General features: G+C 37.5%; 1 long non-coding RNA gene across 1 annotated transcript; it reads left to right on the top strand.

The window, feature by feature from the left end:
- Nucleotides 1-5664: 5664 nt before the first annotated feature.
- LOC126823818 (uncharacterized) lies at nucleotides 5665-13053 on the top strand. Its single transcript, XR_007681327.1, has 7 exons — nucleotides 5665-5724; nucleotides 6692-6814; nucleotides 7706-7801; nucleotides 8688-8822; nucleotides 10490-10729; nucleotides 11826-11872; nucleotides 12829-13053. It is a non-coding gene; the product is annotated as an uncharacterized LOC126823818 (long non-coding RNA).
- Nucleotides 13054-22900: the final 9847 nt, after the last annotated feature.

Consider the following 22900-nt stretch of genomic DNA (forward strand, 5'->3'; position numbering starts at 1 on the left):
TCAGCTCCTGCATCATCAGTTCCACTTGCCAAAGAAATCAGGACTGAAGCTTTAGGCTTACCACAGGGTACAAATAAGGTCTTAGGGCACATTTTCCCTTTGGACAATAGAGTTTCGAATCCTCAAAAAGAATCGATGAAACATATTGCCAAAACTCCGAAATTGTCATCTGTAGTTACGTCGCATCAAAACATTGGAGAACCAGTCGTAAAGGAAATTGTTCATCGGTCTAATGCTTCAGGCTTTTCACCGGGTACAAATGTTGTGGAACATATTGTTCTTTCAAGCAGTCAAGATTTTCATTCACATATGGCACCGATGAATTATGTGGTCGATGCTCCGAATATGCCATCACCTGTAGCGTCGCACACCAACGTTAATAACAAACCAATAAAATTCTCGATAGCACCATCACAAGAATTATTAAATAAGTTGTCTTCCCATTTACCTACAGTTTTACAATCATTTGGTAGAGAACATAATGTGAGTACGGCGCAAAATACGGGTCCCGCAGTTGCTGACGCCGTTCCTCTCAAACCCCTAACAGATTTACACCAACCAGTACCATTAGTACACAGATTTCCATCTAGTAATAACCGATCAACTGTACACCAACAAAACATAGCAGATATCATCAGTGATATAAACAGCATGCGGGCAGAGAGTGCATTGAATCCTGGAAAAGATATAAAACAGATCGAACAGAAGTTTATAAGTGATTCACTGCAAGAGATCAATGCTGCAGCCCCACAAGGCAGTTTGGGTACAATAAACACGCACCAGCCCTTAGTATCTGTTGATTTGCCGCTGCAAAACAAGTTATCTAGTATAGTTCAGAATCATCCATCTAGTCTACAAGCACAAAGCAGTTTTGATACTGGTGCAACTTTTCTCGAGGGAATCGCTTTTGGACAAATTCCAGCAGACCAGATTCAACAAAAGACGGTCGGAAGTACACTTCATGATCTTAAAACGATTCCAGAGGCTACAATGAAGGATAAAACGTTTGTAGTGTGGGAAGGAAAGGCAGCTTCACAGAAAATAAATACTCTACCACTGGCAGCAAATAAACAAAGGACTAACAATATCACTACTCTCTGGACTGTAGAAGAAAAGTCAATATACAAAGTCCCCACTAATTCAACAATAAGTCAGAAACCAGCTATTCCTAGCCAAAATGCTTCAATGATCGCGTCTGGTGGTCACGGATATTTAGCAATGGCGAACTTCCATAAACCAGAAGCTACAGGTTTGTTTGTGTACCATTGTTAAATTAGATATAACATATTGCATTTTTATAGTGAATCTAATTACAGTACTTAAAAAATTCCCACGGCCTAACTTTTATAGTTTTGAAGCGGACATATTAATTCTATTTTGTTAGTAAAATGTATGTTTGAACAAGGTTGGTGTTGTTTTTAGTTTTCGTGCATTAAATCGTTACAGTTGCTACTGAAACCACTACTACATCAATCATAACAGCAGAAGAACCAGTAGCTGAACCAGGTATGTCATTCTTGCTAAAGCACCTGATACCGCTGCTTCTTTGTGCATTTTCCGCCACTAACAATTTTGAGATATTATCAAATTATCTGATCTCCTTAGCAGATATTCATTTCAGAAATAATTTCTTTGTGCCTCAAAGACTCCACAATGTTGACGATATGGTGTCTATCGGCATAAAAACGAATAGGTTTTGCTTTTCTATCCCTAATTACGGACGGATATTGTCCAAGGGGAAGAATAGTCTTATTTTGTCTAGAAACTAGTGTACCATTTCTCACTTTTACAGGAAGTTTGCATAGTTAGCAATGCAATTCATGTTGTACTTTTTAGGATTATGAGAAGTCTGTCGAGATAGGAGAAATTCATATTGTACTTTCTAAGGGTGTGGGAAATCTGTATGGGTAGGAGTAATACATTGTGTACTTTCTTAGATTACGAGAAGTCTTTATGGGTAGTAGCAATTTGTTTTGTACTTTCTAAGGTGTTTGGAAGTCTTCATTGGTAGGTTATACAAGACGAGTTTATGCAAATCTATTCAGCACAAATCATGTGTATTGTGTATTTCAGAATATGTTGGTATAAGTGGAGACTCCTCACACTACTACTACTATTATTATGATGATGACTAAATGCAAGGTAAGCTTTGGGGATTTGCGCTTACATTTATGGATGTTCATTGGAACAAAGTGGCATTTATGCTTAAGCAACAGCAACGGACATGCTGCTCTTTTTGATCGGCTGTAGTTTCTTTGTTTCAAAGTCTTTCAGAACTTTGGACCCTATGGCGAAAACAATTTGAAGTATTTGTTAGAAATCTTTAAATAAAATATTTCTGTTCTGTTTCAGAATAAAAAGAGAGTAAAGTTTTATTTTTGTAAAAATACATGAAGAAAAGAGGACATTGTATAGAACATTGTAATGCGTAAAAATGGGTTATTTTTTTATTTTAAAGATATGAATATAGTTATTTTTGTATTTCGAAAAATTATTTTTGTAAGAATACATGAAGAAAAAAGGACATTTGTATTGAATTAGAACATCGCAATGCGTTAATGGGTTAAACTTTTATTTTAAAGATTTGAATATAGATTTTATTTTTGTATTTAAAAATCTATTTTTGTAAAAATACAGCTTGGTTAATAGTATAATAAAATATATATCAATTATTATGTTCGCCTAGTTATTCCTAATAATTGAGAGAATGAAATAACTTTACAAGCTCAATACTGTAATGGTTGTAAAACTGATTCTGTAACACTATTAGTTATAACAGAAGATTAGTTTAGTAAATATAGTATTACATCGGGAACAGGAACATAAATACACAGGAACATAAATCAAACAGGAACTTCAATATATCGGGAACCTAATCAATAACTGTAACACGGTTCATGACTATGTTGCGACATCTATTCCACAGTTACAATAATTTAGGAATGCAGCACATACAATACAACACAACTAATACAACACGTGCAATACATCCATTCATCCACAAGTGATACGTCAGAGGCAATACAATACAGCCCATACAATGCATACAATAACTCAGACAACACATTCTTGAATTATACAGCCAAAACAATACTCCCCGGGAAATACACACACACACAACAGCCCGGACAATTCATTCCGGAAATACAACCCAGATATATAGTAGAGCCAAAACAATACACCCATGATATATAACAGCACATACAATACAACCCCGGCAATACATCACCCACAATACAATACATACAACCCAACCCCGACAATACACCCCAGAAATACATCCCCAACAATGCAACCATCCACAATACAATACATACAACACAGCCCCGACAATACACCACCGACAATACATCCCAGACAATAGAACCCTGACGGTAAATCCTAAGACAATACATCCCAGACAATACAAACCTGACAATACATCCCAGACAATACAACCCTGACATCCCAGACAATACAACCCTGACATCCCAGACAATACAACCCTGACAATACATCCCAGACAATACATCACATACAACACAAACCCGACAATACAATTTACAATACAGCACAAACCATACAACCACGACAATAATGTAATCTAGGCAATATATCGCGGCCCAGACAACACAACACAGGTAATACATATTGGGCAATACATTCTAGATAATACATCACAGATAATACATACTGGACATCAAAGTCTAGATAATACATCACAGATAATACATAGTGGACAATACGGTCAAGATAACATATCACAGACAATACATACTGCACAAGACAGTCTAGATAATACATCATAGACAAGCATTACTGAACAATACAGCACAGATAATACATCCCTCGGAATATAAAATAGACAAAAGAAAAATGGCAAATAGATAAAACAAAACGGACACAATCCGGAAAATATAACATAGACAATACAAATTGGATCACGAGTGGATGATGTAATGCTACTGGAACACTTGAGCATCGCATGCACAAATGTGTCATTGAACGTTTTGTTACGAGATCTCGGTTTCCGTTCTAATCTGGATCAGGCTGCCGTTGCCCCTGACAATAATGGTCGCACCGGAAGCTCACAAGGTGTTTCTCCACATTTGAGATCCAAAATATATTATGATTGATTCGTTTATAAATAAGACTTACATTACAAGTCTATAAACTTTATTATTACATATTGCATTTCGCTGACGTTTCCCGCAATCATAAATGTTATAAACATCAAAGACAAGACGCTCCATATGCATCCAATATAATTTTATTAAAATGAATGACTTGAGGACAAACAAAACAATGTAATGCCACAGTTTGAACTAGGTCCCATGTTTTTAGATTCTAAATCACATTATTCTTTGGCCCATGAGGGTGTGTGTGTTGGGGGGGGGGGCTAGCGATATTGTTTATAGAGGCTCTTGTTCTCCATGAGGTCTTGTTCCTTATCCAAAATCAACCCCTTGCTAAACACAGATTATTATGCTCAATTAACTAGTGCATAGCAGAATATTGCTGAAAAACTAATTGCGTGACAAACGAGGCTATCAAATCGAAAACAATATAAACAATACTGCTTGGAGACGAACGTACTTTCACCGTTTTTAATACCTTAAATCACTGTCCATAGTTTATGGGAAGACCCAATCCAGCAATGGCCATGGATCTAAGCTTAAAATTTTAACTTCCTCATGTTTCTTAAAATAACGATAACATGAACTTGTCATTATGAAAAGTGTTTGATGTCGCTTGACAAATGGGTCAGGTCAAAAATAGACCATCAAGACAGGTTCATAGCAATAGGAATACACGTTTTGGTCTTTGGGGATTTTGAGAGAGAGAGAGAGAAATGGGGTTTAATGTCCACTCTACACAAACTGGGTCATTTCGGGACTAACATATGGTTTAATTTTATTTCAATAATTGGCTTGTGCGTAGGGGTCTTTAGCAGTGGGAGGAAACCGGAGGACCCGGAGAAAACCCACGAGGTTGGACAGGCGACCCTTCTCCTTGTCACGTACAACCGGGGATTCGAAACCACGCCAGTTAACTCAATGACAGGCCGTAAGATACAGCACGCACGTGCTAACCATTCGGCCATCCCCCCCCCCCCCCTGGGGATTTTGATCAAATCGAGGTTAGTGTTTTGGTCGTGTAACGGGCACCACATATTCCCTTCCCGTATGCCCCCTACCTACTGTTTTAATCACCAACGCATTAATTAATGGAATTGGCATAAAATTCCCTTTTGAATGAAATACATATCCATGGATGGACTTAATGTAGGAGGCCCGTGAGACTGGCCCCGCGAAATAGTCACCACTCAAGAGACTGATTTTGCTCTTTACTCACAGACTCGTTCTATTTCCATCCCAATATATCATGAAAAAACAATGTAATTATATTGGATATTAGTACTAGTAAACTATTTTTTCATGCGACAGATAGAAAAGGATTGGCACGTTTCCCCATGAAATTGGTGTCAATCGTTCTTAATTTTTAATACATCATATCCAAAGTTTTTGATGTTGTACCGGTTCACCTGAATAATTGTGTAGGAAATCATAAATCAATCCGAATATTTAAATGTGAAACCATCAAAGTCGTGACTTGTGTGATTTTATGACCGTCTTCATAATATTATCAAGACAGATGTGAAGTTGTTTTAAAAAATGTTTGGTATAAAAATCATCATCCTGTGTTGACGGGCATCATTCTTGATTGATCTAACTAAGACGAAAGGTAAGTTGTTATTTTTTTTAGGCCTGTTAGCAATGAGGAGAATGAAAGCGAGTTAAAGAAAACGGCGTTTAAATCTTAGCGTTTAACTTAGGAATCGGGATTGTAATGTTGCCACCATCAGGTTTTTGGTGCCTCCGTAATATTTGTAATTTGATAATAAACCATAAAATTAGAGATTTTTTTTTCGAAATTAAACAAATTTACATTAAGATTAAAAATAATGTTTATTCATATTAATTGAATATTTTCTCCTACCTTTTATAAATTGCAAAATCTTTGATCAGATCCTCCAAACTTATTTAACGTAACATATTTACGTGGCATCCGGTCGTTCTGTTGGGATTTTAATATAGTTCAACAGAGGAGCCTTTCGTGCCCTCTTCACCTGATGCCCGAAGCAATATGGCATGGTACAAGGGATTGATTCCAAAAATAAAAAAAATATATATTTTACAATGTATTTGAAAATTGTCCATAGTTATATGAAATTGTATTTATATTAACTTTCTATCCATGTTAGCTCTTCAAATTGTGCTGTCTATTTCATAATATCTTTGTTCGATTCTTCGACTAATTTTGACTTCATCATGGGAAGTAAATTTGAGAAATAGAGGTTGTCTTATGACAGTGTTGCATTTATTGAGGAATATTAAACATTTGAAATTAACAAAAAAAATATATATATTTTAGAGAAAAGATATCTTAAGATTTAAATGTTTCTTCATTTCAAATGGATCTGTATTTCTTTACATTTAAATAAATGTCTTGTCCAATTTGTATTTCGGGGATTTGAATTGGTAATATTCCATTTTTTTAAAGAATCGTAACTGTGCAGTGGTCGAGTTCCAAACTGTCATACGCCTACACTTATCAACACTAGGAACTAGGAACATTATTTAATATAGAAAAAGAAACGAAACGAATCTATATTTAATTATTTGTTTTATTTCTAACTTCTATTTTGCAGTTTAGTCTGAAGCGCTGTTCATCATGTGGTCACAACTCACCTTTCGTCTTTTGCTAATAGTAGCCCTAACGTCTGTTACATCAGCCTTCTTTATTCGTCGTCCATTTATTCCACATATGTTTCGTAAGTATATATTAATTCACTTTTAGGTCCCACTTTAATGTGATTTTATTCATTACAATTACCGCCATTTACCGAGGGAGTGACAATCGGCTGTGGCGACGAAAGTTAAACCAGTACGAAATGTCCGACTGATTCTACTGACGTTGCGAATACATCAGAGAGAGAGAGAGAGAGAGAGATTCGATACACACTTAGGTCATTTCGAGACTAACATATGGTTCAATCTTATTTCAATAAGGGGTCTTTAGCAGTCAGAGGAACCTAACGAGGCTGGACAGGCGACCCTACTCCTTGTCACGTACAAGCGGAGATTCGGAACCACGTCACTTGACTCAATGACAGATTTTATGATCCAACGCGCACGAGTTAACCATTCGACCACCCACACAACTGCCCATACACCAGTGCTTGTACGTATTACATGGCGCTTCGATCCCGCGACATTCGGACTTCCGACGTTTCGGACACGGGTTGCACGACAGATACGACTTGATACTCAGTTGAAAGGATTCAAAATGCGATCTGTACTAAAAGTAAGCATTCAAAAGTGAAAGAGGAAATTCTTATCTAAAATGGATATTTTTGTCGAGAAAATCTATTATTTAAACATTTAACCTGAAAATCGTACGAATTCCAATTGAAACTGTCAAGAGAGAACTGTGAAAAGTTACAATGGACAAAATTGTAACTGACTGTATTCTTACATAGCGCGATTCAGAACTCATTTACATGTATATGGGATTTTTTTTTAAAGTGTTACCAGCGATGATTCTTTGCATAACAAGAGATATTGTAATCAAAATGTGATTTTAATGTGTGGCACGGACGACTTGAATCCTTATGGTCGAATATTTGTCCACTATGTACATAGATGTGTTCTTTATATTTCAGCATTCGCACGATTTCCAATTGTTCGTCCTATATTGCCACATGTTGGATTTCCACCCATCGGTTATAACAACATGTTTAACGTACCATTCGGTGGAGGTGAGTAAAGTTCACGTAGTAGTCGACCGATTAGTTAAAACACTATGAGGTATTAGCCAATGAAATCATATGTGACAGCGACTTCTTGGCGTGCGATTCACGGAACTGTGGGTCAACCACTAGAAACGTCAACGCTGGTTGAATAATCAATGTCTGACGTCATAGGGTCAAAAGCCGCTCGTACGACTCCTGGCGGACGCGACCTCCCAATAAAACTGGCCAGATCTTTATGTAGTCTCGGACACCTAGAAACTCCCAGACTTCAACGTACGGAAGATAGTGGTTTGAATGATGGAGACTAAAGGAATCAATCAATATTTGTAATAAACTCAAAATCATCTGAAAAGACAGTGTTATGCTGGTACAGTAATTAACTGATTAAATAGAGTACGATGGGGGTTTTAAATCAATATAAACACGTGTAAACTTCAAATGGTCATAACTTAGGATTGGTCCATTTGAATAACATTTAAACCATAATATATGCACAGAATAAGTATTAGATTAGCCACAATTGCTGCGCAGTTTCAGACAGGGAACAGGGATGCTTTTAAGGAATCTGAAGCACTGGGCATAGAGGGTCCTGGAAGGTTGTCTCCCTTGTGCGCGAAAAAAATGAAAAATGTTTGAAATTTAATTGGCATATCTTGGTAGAGTTTTCGGATGTGTACGCCTTGTGGTTTGTGTTACAAGTGTGATGTTTGCCTAAATAGTACCAAAAGTGGGTGATGTTTGATCTTATCGATATTGCCCAACGGCTTTTACTTTATTTTCCCCTCCACAAAGCAGTTTGGAGGTTTTTTTTCAGCAATGGGTTTGTCCCACTAGTAACTATGCTAATAGTGTCCTGTTTTCAGAGTTCAGTCTGTGTCACATTTTTTTTCAGTTGTTCCAGGTCTTGCGGGCTCCGCCACACCTGACGTAAATGCACACACCTCTGTAAAACAGGTTCCAGGTGGTGTTTCAATAACAAATACCAACCCTAATTCATATGTCAGCGTTGTTACTGATATGGCACATGGTAAGTCAAATATTTATGGTATCTGCGACTATAAGTGAATCAACGGCACAAAATAATATTGGATAAAATCAGCCTGGGGTATGGCTGTTTCTTGCATAACGCCACACTCGACGTTCATACGTGTTAATCATCAAAGGGCATATTAGGTTTTTCGTATTTAAAAGTAGATGATGAATACAAAGTAACAAACATGCAACGACTGGATTGTTCAATCGTAACTTAAAGACCCGATGCGTAATTTCATTTAGAGATATAGGAATCCATTGTACAATACAGTATTCAGAGGCGGATCCGAGGGAGGAGGACCCTAAATTTCGACAGTTCCCTTTTTTACTGCTGAAAGTGCCTTTTCTCAGAACCAAATATGTCCGTTCCCAACCCGTTGCAGGGATCCCAAATGACTCAAACCATCGACTCAAACACGCCAGTCTGGTCTAATTAATGCTTCCACTTTCAAACGAATTCTTGTTGTTTAGCTGACGGTGCCCTAATCATATAGAGTGACTATAGACAGACATCAATGATAGCATCTTGTGGAATGGACAGTACACAGTACAAGTTACAAGGCTTAAATAGTGAAGTGGTTATATAGGGAATAGATTCGTCTTTTTTCCCATCATGTACCAACTTTATATATTCCGTATTTAAGGAGTGAAATATACCATTTTAACAATAACTCGCTCGCCTTGACAATTTTCGAGTCGCATGTTCAACTGGCTTTTTTCTCGATTTTAAGGCTCTTTTTCAACGATTTCCGAACGTTTACTTAGACGAAAATATCAGCCAAATAGCTCTTGGAATTGCTACAGATGCAAGAAAATGACGGATAATTTTCTTGGGGACCCCCCCCCCCCTAAAAAAAGAAAAAAAAAAAAAAAAAAACCCTCTCAGCGGCGTACCCCGTCTCCGCGGTCAGTGCCCTCATTTTGCGGCGCCCCCCTTTCATAATTCCTAGATCCGCCCCTAGTATTGAGAAAACTTAATTTCTAATGGGAATATCAGTTCAAAATGGCTCAGTACCGTTCAGTATTTACAAAGTTGTGATAAATTGGACTTTCATCGATCTATGCTCCCCGGGCGTAACAAGACGCCGCCATTTTTTATCGGGCCTAGTGTAAATCCGATTGAATCCAAGTCGAGAGATTATCTAGCGTTGGTATTTTTATTTTGTTTTCTTAAATCGGCATTATGCAAGAGCTAAATCTGTCTATTGCAGGTCTTACTTAATTAGACATTTAGTAACATGACAAGACCCTAATCAACTCTCGATGCCATTGCATTGGTACGATTTTAAGCAGATTACAACAATACGGTCATTTAATGATTTAATTTAGAAATAGTGAAGCGATGCTAAGCCTCGAACAACCAGTACGGTGGTTACAACCAGTGCACACATCTAGCCAAAACTTCAACGGCTATAAGTAATTTTAATGAAATTTTCAATATATTCTTTTTGCATTATCTATTTTTGAACTATTAAAGCAAAACGACAAGCTCTTTATCTAATTCTTACACAATGCTTTCATTAACTTTTAAATAATCTATCTGAGTACATATTGAGCGTGTATTAAGCCGTGAGGAATTTGATATTTTAGCGATAAAGGTAGTAAATAAAAGGGCTGAATTAATGATGCAATATAGTGTATTGTTTTGTTTTCTTTCAACAGGCGGGCAGAATGGCAACGCCGGTTCGGTAACGGGAACCGTAGTGGGTAGCGTTGTAGATATGTATGGTGCGAAAATAGGAGATGTTATAGATGTAACCGGTAAAGGCTTAATAGCTCTTAATGCCAGTGACAGGACAATACTAGGAAATATTGAAAACAAGGGTGTTGAAGGTCTATGTGTTATTGACCAGATGGGTGAAATTATTGGCAAAGTTGAGTTACATCCAGGTTACAATCAAGGTAAAAGAAAATTTTTGTAGTGGTAGTTTTGACCGGATCGATTGTTCGAAAAATTTGTATTTTATCCTTAAAACGAATATAACTGTGCAAAAATGATTGTCAAGTGATGTATGGTGTTCTAAAAATAGTCAGAATTCCCAACCTCGTGCACAACATCCGTCATGTCTTATAACTCTATTTGCATTGTGCGTTAGTTTGTGAGTTCTGCTTTATATGTCTTGTCCGTATATTTGTTTTTGTGTAAATTATGTGTGGTGCAGTCCCCCTGCACTTACTATTGAGAGAAACTTCGGACAGGATGTCAAATTCGAAACTACTGCAATAACCACAAGTAGAGAAAACTACTGAAATTGTTAGATATTACCGCTACTCATCTTGATCTTGTTCTTGGGGGCGACATAAAACATGGCATGGGTAAGACGCTGGCTCGCTAGCCTGGAGGTCGGGTGTTCGATCCCTGCATTGGCCGAGAAAGTTCATCCAGATTTTCCGGCGTGGTTCCCCCTTGTCAGTGATGCAGGACGGGGGGCCTGACAAGGACAGCTGTCTAGTCCTTCGGATGAGACGAAAAACCGAGGTCCAGTGTATACATTGGAATGCACGTAAAAGATCCCTTGGCAGTTGGAATTCGATAAATTATAAGAGTAGGCGCTAGTGCCGCTGCCCGGGCAAAATTTCCCTCATAGCACACTGTATGGCGTATGCCCGTCTTCATTAGCCCAGTATAGGAGCAGAACAGTAGGACGTTAAACCCCATTTCATTTCATTTCATTTGAAACATGGCATGATTGTTCCTTGGACAATTAAACATCGATTGATGGTCTTTTTTGATATGACGCCACAATTCCAAGATGGCGGCGATGGTGTCATCTTTGGTTGCTGGTCCATAGTTCAGTCTTACTTGTTCATACATTATTTTTGTTTTGTTTCGATCTTTGACCCATCTTCATTAGCCAAGTCGGAAATGAACAGTAGCACGTTAAACCCCATTTCCCTATCCAAGATGGCGGCGAAAAAGTCCTGCTCGGTTTTTAATTGTTTTGTTTTTATTTATCCATTCGTGAGCATAACGGCTATACATCAATGTTATTTTCAGTGTAAGGAATACTTACTGGTACAGTACAAACTACTAAACAGAAACAGGTAAGAAAGGGGGGAAGGGTGATTAATGTTAAATTTTGACTTGGGTGTTTAATACAGTTCACCCAACTAAACATCACGTCTTGCTCGAATGCTCATGGCGTCTTGCAATTATATTTACATGAAATTGACAATTTTTAAACTATCGTGTTCGATTGATTTGATACCGCTACAAGGGCACCCGAGAAACCCAAAATAATTTATTTTCAATCCGGAGTCAAATCATGTCAACGGTTCCCTTTATTAGGTCTAAATTGTAGAAGTATGTCTATTGTGTTCATATGTTAATACTCGACATATTCTCCAGTCAAAACTATAGTTTGTATCGTCAACGATTATAATACTATCTGCATTAAAGATAAATTTAAAGAAAAGTAAGCAAAATTGAAGGTGCATTTTGAAATATGTAACATTTATACCCAGAGCTGGTCGTTCCTGTTATAATAGTTCAAAAATAGATAATGAACTGGGAATATATTGAAGAATTCATTCAAATTACTTTATTCTGAGCGTTGTGAAGAGTTATTAGTGTTGAAAGGTTTGACAAGGTCCAGCGTAGATTGTTCGTTATCGTAGCAACGGTACTAGACAATCGAGTCCTAGTCTCGGTTATCCTTTTTATCGTTAGATTTTTTAATTTCGGCCATCCGATAATCTAGAGAGTTGAATACAGGCTTGTCGTGTGAATAATAGTTTATATAACATTTATTGGTTGGGGGGGGGGGGGGACTCCTTTGTGAGTTTTAATAACTTTTGTCCGATCCGTTTACTTTAAAGTAATAAAATATGTTTAAATCATATAACATTTGAATCCAAAATAAAGACGTGCAAGAGGCAGATTTCTCTTTTACATAATGCATCTTTAATTATAATTGCTTTATCAACATCCTTCGTGTAAGGGATTTCCTGGGTGAGTGCTTAATATTTATTCTTTAATGTTATGGTTTTATTATTTTCAGGACCAGTGCTTGTTACGTTCCTGATCTCACTACAAAAAATACATGTACATATAAAATGATAAATTATTGTTAAAGGGGGTTTAATGTGGCTTCAGAATAACATTTGGATTATAGGCCGTGGACAGACTTCAAATTCATAATGAATAAGATCAATCGATGAAGAATGGCCGATATACAGTAACTTAATGTATGATGAAACTGTAATAAAACATTATTTTATAATAATATGGTTCTTATTTATTATCTGGAGAAATGAGAGACAATTGGGGATCAGGATAGGAACACAAAAACGTGGGGTTAAACACCTCGCCAGCACTGAGACTAACTATGGTTATTATTATTGGGGGTTGGGGGGGCTGAATGGTTAGCGCGTGCGCGTTGTATCATTAGGTCTGTCTCTGAGTCAACTGCCGTTGTTTCTATTCCCCGGTTGTACGTGACCTGGAGTAGGATCGTCTGTCCAAGTTTTCCCTGGGTCCCCCGGTTTCCTTCCACTGCTAAAGACCCCTTCCTACGCGCAAGCGAATTATTGAAATAAAATGGAACCATATGTTAGTCCCGAAATGACCTACATGTAGTTTGTTTTGAGTGGACGTTAATCTCTCTCTCTCTCTCTCTCTCTCTCTCTCTCTCTCTGTTATCATTAAAACGTCTTCGTGCAATACCTGGATCTGGATTGTGGAGTGTTTCGCTTACGCTTCGTCTTCTGCATACTAATACAAAAGTTAAAATGGCTGAATGAATATGACTCGCCCCCCCCCTCCCACACACACACCCAACACCCCGGGCGGTGCTGGATTTAGGCCTGGTAGGCTGAAGCCTATGGGCCCAAGATCTAGAGGGCCTCCGGCCAAGGTGTATAGTATTTTTGACACAGTCACAAGCCTTTCTTATGCACACAGTAGTCTTAAACATCCGTCTCCATCCTCTGGTTTGCTTAATTGTGTTTTAAACACACTTTCATCTTACTCTAGTCGTGAGGGTGGAAAAAACTGTTAGGGGTTTCATAAATGAAAAGGAATGGCCTAGGGACTCTCTTCATCTAAACCCGGTACTGCTCGCGGCCTACTCAAAAATCTCTTCCATCTACGGAAACGGGATCAGATCAAAGAACTCTGAATAAAAGAAACGTTGATCTCTTTATATCCAGTGTATGCCTTAACTGCGACATGAAGGAAAGTACAGGGTATTTGAGGAATTCAAATATTACTTTCACTTCAAAAAAACGGTCAAAGTATGTGGGATGACGGTACTTACGGAAACGACGTCAGTAATTTTTGCACATAACATACGCATTAATTAGGACACGTGGACAATCCATTGGAGATAGTTATAAAGGGAAAGGAATTCTAATTAATTAATAATTGCTTTATTGACATCCTTGTATCAGACATCAAGAGCTCATTCGTTAAGCTCGTTAAACACCAAATAACAGACGAACTGTTACAGTACCTGTTGATCAAGATAGCCGGAGGGTGCCGATATATCATCTTCGACATGTTATTGCCTTGATACCTATTACTAGCCACACCTGCTTACCTCGTAGCAAACATTAAAAAGTCATTTCTTACTATCCCCTGTGACAGGAAGTGAGAAATTAGACTGCGTTTTGTCATCCAAACTGTCACCTTTGAACGACTGGATCTGTGATGTTATGACAGTCTCACTAAAATCTGTCGAAGTTTATTTGATATAAGTAAGTTACGAGCTTTTTTTTTCTTTCAACTTTTATGAAATCGAACAAAGTTTTATGGTTATTTATTGTATTATGTTGGCGTCATCTATCTTTTTTCTATTTTTTACATGCGAGATCAATATCCTCGTGGACTTGTTTTGATCATCAAATAAATACAGATTTGAATGCTGGGATGTCATCAAAATGTAATTTTGTCGCGAATTTATGGCAATAAATCTCTGATCGGCTTTCATATTTTTTCGAGAAACTTTATCGAAACATAACAAATTTTAATCCCGAAATGTTTTCTTTTGAAAGTGGAGGCGTTAATTAATTGATCTCTCTAGCTATGTATTCAAGATCACTTGAGAAATCCTATATAAGTGGAAACGAATGTCATGGACTAGGAAGGTTAAAACACATTTCCTAACACCACACATGACCCGGATTTAAAATTATTATTACATGTCAAGATGAAAAGCCGGCATAGTGGAGGAGATGGGGGGGGGGGGGGTGATAGACATTTCGCATCCAAACGAAAAGTGTCGTGCACCAGGTAGGATATGCTATCTCCAGAGCTCTAGATACCAGAGGTGTAATCGGTGATAATATCAAGTAATGGTTGTCTACCTTTAGTCGATCAGCTTTCTGCTTCTCTTTTTATTATTACACTCATTGATTCTGGATAATCTGTTCTTTAATCTGGCGACCTTAATTAGCCCAGTCGAAACAGAACAGTAGGACGTTAAACCCAATTTTATTTTATTTCATGTCTTTAATCTGATCGTTTTAATTCACAGGAAAGGTACTAAAGGGATTATCTCATAATGGGATTACATGGATTATATCGTGTTATTATCAGTGTACTATTAATATCTGTTACCAGTGCTCACTACTATTTTTATAGTAAGTACATTTACTACTTTCTGAACACCCGACAACACTTCACATAACCTGGGTATAAGTAGTGACATTTAGTGATTTAACTGGAAATACACAGGACACATTCCGTGGAATACATTCACTGGGTGACGTATGCGACAAGGATTCTCTAGTCCGTATCATTATCAAGCAATAGTGCATTTTTTTAAAAATGAGACATTGTATGTACTAGGGGGTTGTTGGGTGGTCCAGTGATATAACGCGCACGCTTTAGAAATTTGGGCCTGTCACTGGGTCAAGTGGCGTGGTTTAGATCCCAAGATGTTGACACTATACGTGTTTTGTTAAATTTCTGACCACTTTTGTGTAGTTGTTTTGTGAACAGAGAGAGAGAGAGAGAGATCCACGAGGTTGGAAAGAGGGTACACGGGGAAAACCCACGACGTTTGACAAGCTTGGGATCGAAACCACACTTGACTCAATACAGTACAGTAATTTGTAGACTTAACGATTTCTTCAAAACTCGATACATCTATCAGTAATTTCAAAAAGTTCAGAGTTATATACGATCTTGAAGACAAAATCAAAATTATGGATGTATTTAATTGATATATTTCAGGTTATTGGAGACCAACATTTTTTGTCAAACCAATTTATCATATTCCTGTAGTGCCTTTTATAGGTGGGTACATTATAAAATAATTCAATGTTAAGTTGTCGATGACAATACTATCGAGGTGTGTAAACCATCCAGAGACATTATCAAACTTAAAATGACCCAAACTTATCGTTCTACTAGGTTTTGGACTAATATTATTTTTATTAAAGATGCATTATGTAAGATTTAGATAAGGGACTGGTCGTTATTTTTATAATAGTTAAATAAAAATGAATATGTTGAAAATTCCATCAAATTACTTCAGTCTGGGGGTAGTTATGACTCTTTGAAGATGTAGCGTAGATCGTTTATTATCGTAGGAATGGTACTTGTCAATCGAGACTGTCTCGATTATCAAACTTAAAAAAATGAACAAAACTCATCGTTTTATTAGCTAGATTTTGGACTAATATTATTTTTCATTAAAGATGCATTATGTAAGATTTAGATAAGGATCTGGTCGTTTTTGCTATAATTGTTCAAAAATAGAAAATGGAAAATTAATATATTGAAAATTTCATTCAAATTACTGTATTCTGGACGTAGTTATGACTTAAGATTTAGCGTAGATCGTTTATTATAGTAGCAATCGTGCTTGTCATCCGAGCCTAAGTCTCGATTATCTATTTATCTCGCGGGTGTTCAAATCCATTTATATCTAGACCATCCGATGAACTAGAGGGTTGATTATAGACTTGTCATGTTAATAAATTTCTAAATAATAGTTTATATAACATTTAAAGCCAAAACAAAGACCTACAGTATATTATCATAGAATCTACATTCTACATGTCATTGGGCATCTTTACTAATTGTAACTCTTTAAATTTCAAAACACAAAATGGTTAAAACATAGAATTATTACATAACAAAGTTTTGTAAAGATATCTTAGGTGGTTCCTATGATATGCTCCGTAAACGGAGGAACGAAGCCTATAAGTTCAACATTCCTTCGATTTTTCGGCAGGAGATAACGTGTAAGCTATTGACGAGTACCAGTATTATATTGTCATCTGAATAAGAGTTGAGTTGTTTATGATCACGAAAGTCGATAAAATATATCTTCACGGTGCAATAAAATGAAATTTCGAGTTCCAACTATTAAGTACACGCCGGCGTCTACACGGGACCTCGGTTAACGGTACTATCCGAACGACTAAACGCTGTTCATTGTATTAATACCTTTCCTCTATTCCAGGATTCGGAGCAACACCCTTATTACATCACACACCTGCTGTTCACCCTGGCATCTTCTCATCTGGTATACTAGGTACCGGAAATATCTTCGGAGGTTCATTATTAGGTGGCGGAAACGGAAATCTAGGTGGTCTCCCCATCTACAACACACCTACCACCACTGCGACTGGCGGAACCCTGATTATTACCGGTCCGACTAATGGTGGAAATATTGTCAACAACAACCAGCCCGGTGTAAACATTTTAAATCCTAACAATGGAATAATCCGGGATGTTTATCCAGGTGTCGGGACCAATCCTGGTTTCATTTTCAATCCGTCGGGACCTATGGATACAGCTGTACCCAGTCGGGGGGACGGGGCAATGGGTTAATTTAATCAAATCAATATTTTAATTTTTCAATGTCTCTAATTCAGCATCCATGTGATCAATTAAAAAGTTCAGATATTATTACCTTGATATCAGCCTCAGTCCTTCGCGTACTCTGTGTATTAGGTATGGTGTAATGCTTACCAATTCCAGAGCACCCGATATCACCTCTCTTTGTTGTTACTTCATATTGGATATCAGATTCTGTGGTATGGTAGGAAATCTTTCCTCTACAATTGATTACTGGTAGGCGTGCTTTTAAATGAAATGGAATGGGGTTTACGGTCCTACTGTTCTGCTCCGACTGGACTTATTCAAGAGTCACCAATATTCAAGGTCGGGGCCACTGGATGAGCTTCAAAAACAAAAATACCTTGATGACAACAGTGCAATATATTATATCCCACATATTTGAAGATCTGGAAACATGTCACGAAAATATCATATCTATTTTATTTATATTTTTTAATAATTAACATGCATATATAAATATATATTTGAATAGTCAACAGTCTAATTAATATTGATACACGTTCGTCTTAAGGGAAAAAGTCTGTATAAGATATATGGACTCCAATCCATCATTTAGCTAAGGAGCCTCAGGCCGGCTTTTATATAAACACGAATGGTGGATGGAAACCTGAAGGGACATTTTGGAAATCCAAACCCAAACTATAGTTTCAATTGGTGACTTGTCCTGCTATGGATCGTACTAGAACACTTGATAACACTCCTTATTCCTATTCTTAATGGAAGGATCACACTGTCCTTTATCCTTTTGAATCTAATAGGCTACACAATAGTATTAAATGTTACAGTATTAACTTCCCGTAGATTTGAAAGTTGCTTTTGAATAATAGCAATGTACGATTTACTATCAACGAAATGTCACTTTAAATGTTATGTGCTAGTATCCGATATTACTACGGGTCATATTTAAATGGGTAAGTTGTTGAATCACGATTCTAGAAAACTTTCGATTTTTTAACGTGATAAGCCCTTGAGCTATATCGCCAATCGTGAGATTTCGTGTTCGTTCATTTAATTTCATTCATAAAAGAGTACAATACAAATAATTAGGCGTAATAAAGCGGTTTGCCCCCCTTAATTAGTGGGAAGCTGTATCAGGTGTTCAAAAAGTGTAAGCATAACAAATGAAATGAATTAGCTGTTAAAATCACTTTTTTTGCACCAACCGGGTTTACGCAATGCAGTGGGCTATGAGCGAAGTTTTGCGAGGGCAGTGACGTTTCTGCCTACCCTTCGTCAACACAATGCTACGGTAGTAGTGAGAATAATATTGCTTGGGCGGCGGCGATTTCGTTTAAAATCTCGATTGCAATTGCCAAGGGCTCATTTCAGTGCATGCCAACAATGGGGTTTAACGTCCACAAAATCAGATAGGTCATTTATATTTCATTAATTCGCGTACGCATTTGGCTCTTCAATCTGATTAAGATACAGATCCTATTTCGTTTGTTTTTTTATAGTTCAAAATTTCGTTTTTGTTGTCTTTACTACACTAGAATCTGGAAGAATTGTTATATAATCAGCGTTCTTGCTGACGTGAGGGATCAACCAATGAAACGGTCTGTTCTTGACGAGTTCTTGACGTGCGATGCACAGAACTGTGGGTAAACCACCAGAAACGTCAACGCTTATTGATTAATCAAAGTCTAACGTCATAGGTTCAAAAGCCGCTCGCATGACCCCTGACGCGACCTTCCACTACAATCTGTCAGATCTTCCTGTAGTGTAGGCTATCGAAAGTATATATATAAAAAAAGAAACGAAATATAGATCTGTATTTTAATCAAATTGATGGCTCTTAAGGGGTGGGTGAAGCACTGGGGTGGAGCTAGGGTAACCCGAGTCGACATGTTAAACAAGGTTTTTATTAAGGCTCGAAGTTGTTTACCAATTCTTCGTCGGGTTATGAAAAGGGGCGAGATTTTATATGATCACTTATCAGCCAACACATAATTCAGGGACGGTTATTGTAATTAAAATTTTAACTCGGCAAAAAATGCTTATTGTCGAACTTGGGCAATATATTCATCTATTGAACACATACACCAAGTTTGAACACTCTACCCAAACTTCCAATCAATGAAATAGCTTGTCTCTACTCAGCAGAAGCACAGTGTTGGACCCCTGACAAAATACCCTGTACATCGCCTCAGTTTGAAGCAGTTTTGTGTTCCAAAAGGTGTGATAGGTGGACAGTTGCCCAGTGTAAGCAGAAGCTGGCTATCATCAAACTCGGTTAAGGCATTCATCGAACGATCTACGCCAAGTGTGATCTACCCCAAGCAGGGTTATTGGTCCCAAAACGTGTGACGACCAGACAGACCGACCGATGAACCCATGTTACATTGCTGTGTTAAGACAGGGGCAAAAATATGGCAGTAAAATAAAAGTAGGCTAATAATGGAAATAGTACAATATACAAATTCTGACTACAATAAAGGTCATATAACTTGTCAATTTAATATATATAAGAGCGGGGGGGGGGGTCAATACCGCCCAAAGTATCGCATAAAGTAGGTGACCGACAAGGAAAACTATCTTAATGATATATTCTATACATCATATCCAAAATTTAAATAATTTCATAAAAATAAAAAAAAATTAAAATCGACAAAATTATGGATAAGTGAAACTGACAAAAATAAAAACCCCGCTCGGTGATTAGTAGGACAGAAACCCATAATGATGTAAATTTTGATGTCAGATTTCGTGGATTCTATCACGAGCGGGATGATTTATTATTGACGTGTCCATCAACATTGATGTATGACTGTCCAGTACATAAACTATAAATAAGTGTAGATTTATACTTAATCTCCAGTTTAACGTCCACTCGGCACAAGCTAGGTCATTTCGGGACTAACATATGGTTTAATTTTATTTCTATAATTCGCTTGCGCGTAGGGGTCTTTAGCAGTGGGAGGAAAACGGAGGACCCTGAGAAAACCCACGAGGTTGGACAGGCGACCCTACTCCTTGTCACGTACAACCGGGGATTCGAAACCACGCCAGTTGACCCAATGGCGGGCCTTTAGATACAGCGCACACGCGCTAACCCCACTAGTATGCTTGTAATAACATTGTTTCTGTACAATTATTGAACATTTACCCATGCATGCGGGGAGGCCCAGAAATTAGAACTGTTGCCACACGCCACTTAAAACACTGTCTTGGGTATAACCATGGACCTTATAATACATGGTATAACGTAAAATGTAAAACGTCTATATTTTAGCCACTTTTCGACCATTATAACGCACTTAGTCATAACAAAACAGCACATATTGTTATGTATCAATATGAAATTTAGTTTCATTGGCCCGTTTGCCATTTGATGTGCTGGCAGCAACTGCAACATTTCTTACCTGCGAGAAATTTACATAGATTACAATTCGCTGGTATTCGGTGACCTCAGATGGTATTCAGTTTGACACGGTTTCCCGCGACAATAAATTCATAGAATACAGGTTACCTACGGCTAATTAAGTGTTTTAAATAGAGGTCGATTCCTGTTTAGCAAGAAAGTGGTAGAAAAGAGAACTTTTTGACTGCTTTAATAGCGTGTTTAAATCTTTTTCCTTTTAGTAAATAGCGAGTTTCTTCTGGGGACGAACTAGGTTCACGTGGTGTTTTACTTTAAAGGCGACTGCTGCACCTATTACCACATAGTATTTCAGGTTACGGTGTCCCGCCAACTAATTCATTTTAAGAACTTAATATTTCACAGTTATTGGACAGGAATTTATTTTTAGGAAATCACAAGAAACAACGCCAAGGCCAATTAGATAAATTTGGCGATTAGTTTGAAAGTTCATCTACATTGTAACATGCTCGCCATCTTAGTATCAGACGAGATACATATTATAACAGAACGCGTTCCGTAAGAAGGTCATTAAAAATAAAACCTCACCATACTTTTCTGCCGATGTATCATGCAATTGTGACGTCATAGTAGTTGAGGGGGTCACAGGAAGAACCATTGCTGGTTCTCCTTCTCCCAGCAGCATGGCAGACAAAAATAGAAAAGTCTCGTTGGCTTTTGAAACTATGTACAAATCGTTGGGACGGGGCGAAAAAATAGGAATTTCAGGATCTTTAAAAGCGATTGGAGAATGGAACCCTAAGAAGTGTGTTGTTGGTAATGAATTTCCATATGGATCTGGAAGGTGGATAATAAAGCTAGAACTACCGCCACTAGAATCTCTGGAATGGAAATGGGTGGTGGTTAGCAAAGATGGATCTCGAGTACTCAGATGGGAAGAAAGAGCCAATCGAGTACAATCGACTGGTGTTTCTAACGGTAGAATAATTGCTCCCTGGAATAGTTCAACCAGCTTTGTACCCGACGATAAAACTAGTAATCTCTACAGTAAGTTGTTTCACAGCACCGTTTCTAGATTTTCAAGAATAAAAAACAACTTAAATTGACTTAATCATTAAGCTATTAAAATGGATATTGCTCTTTTGCGGTATTCGAAGAATAATTAAAGAAAAACAATATATAACATTTTCCGACAAATTATTATAAGCATTAAGGGGCTAAGTGAAGGGGTGCAATGGCGGGCATTGCTTCAGATGTTTATGGTTTCTGCGCCTCATCTGAAGTTTTTGAAAAAAACTTTCATGTTCAGATTCTGATCTACATTAGGCTTACTCCATAAACATATTGCTCAACCAGTGGCAAACATATTCCATGGGCATGGCTCAAATATGCTTTAAATCGACTCTAGTATATTCCTCACCACTGGATAAAATTTGCTCCTCATGCAAAATCAGCGGTCACTACTCCCTGTCGAGTATATGATCATTTGACTGTCGTTCGCTGTCTTCTCCATCGACAAAACATGGCAACTTGAAATAAATAAATTCCAATATCTTACTCGGAAAGATAAGAAAATGAGCAATTATACAAGATACTACAAATTTGTCAATTTAGAAGAGTAAATGGTTCATTTTTCCAACCATCGGGGCTTGTCGAACCTTGCTTTTAGCCAATGAAATACATGCGCCGTTCCAGTTCGAAATAACGAGGTTACCCTGTACATGGAGCTTGTTCAACCATTTTAAAGAAGAAAAGTCGCTAACTCAGTGTCATCCACAGTTTTCGACATTGCAAACACGACTTATTATTGGTGTTGTTATCTTTTCGTGAAAAGATGGGCCTCTGATATCCAATATTTAAGACAAAATGAAAATTTTAAAATTAGCACACATCAAGCACCATTTGTAATGGACCGACTTGATAAAGGAGGCTAGTAGAC

The sequence above is a fragment of the Patella vulgata genome, chromosome 6, assembly GCF_932274485.2.
Source record: "Patella vulgata chromosome 6, xgPatVulg1.2, whole genome shotgun sequence".
NCBI lineage: Eukaryota > Metazoa > Mollusca > Gastropoda > Patellidae > Patella > Patella vulgata.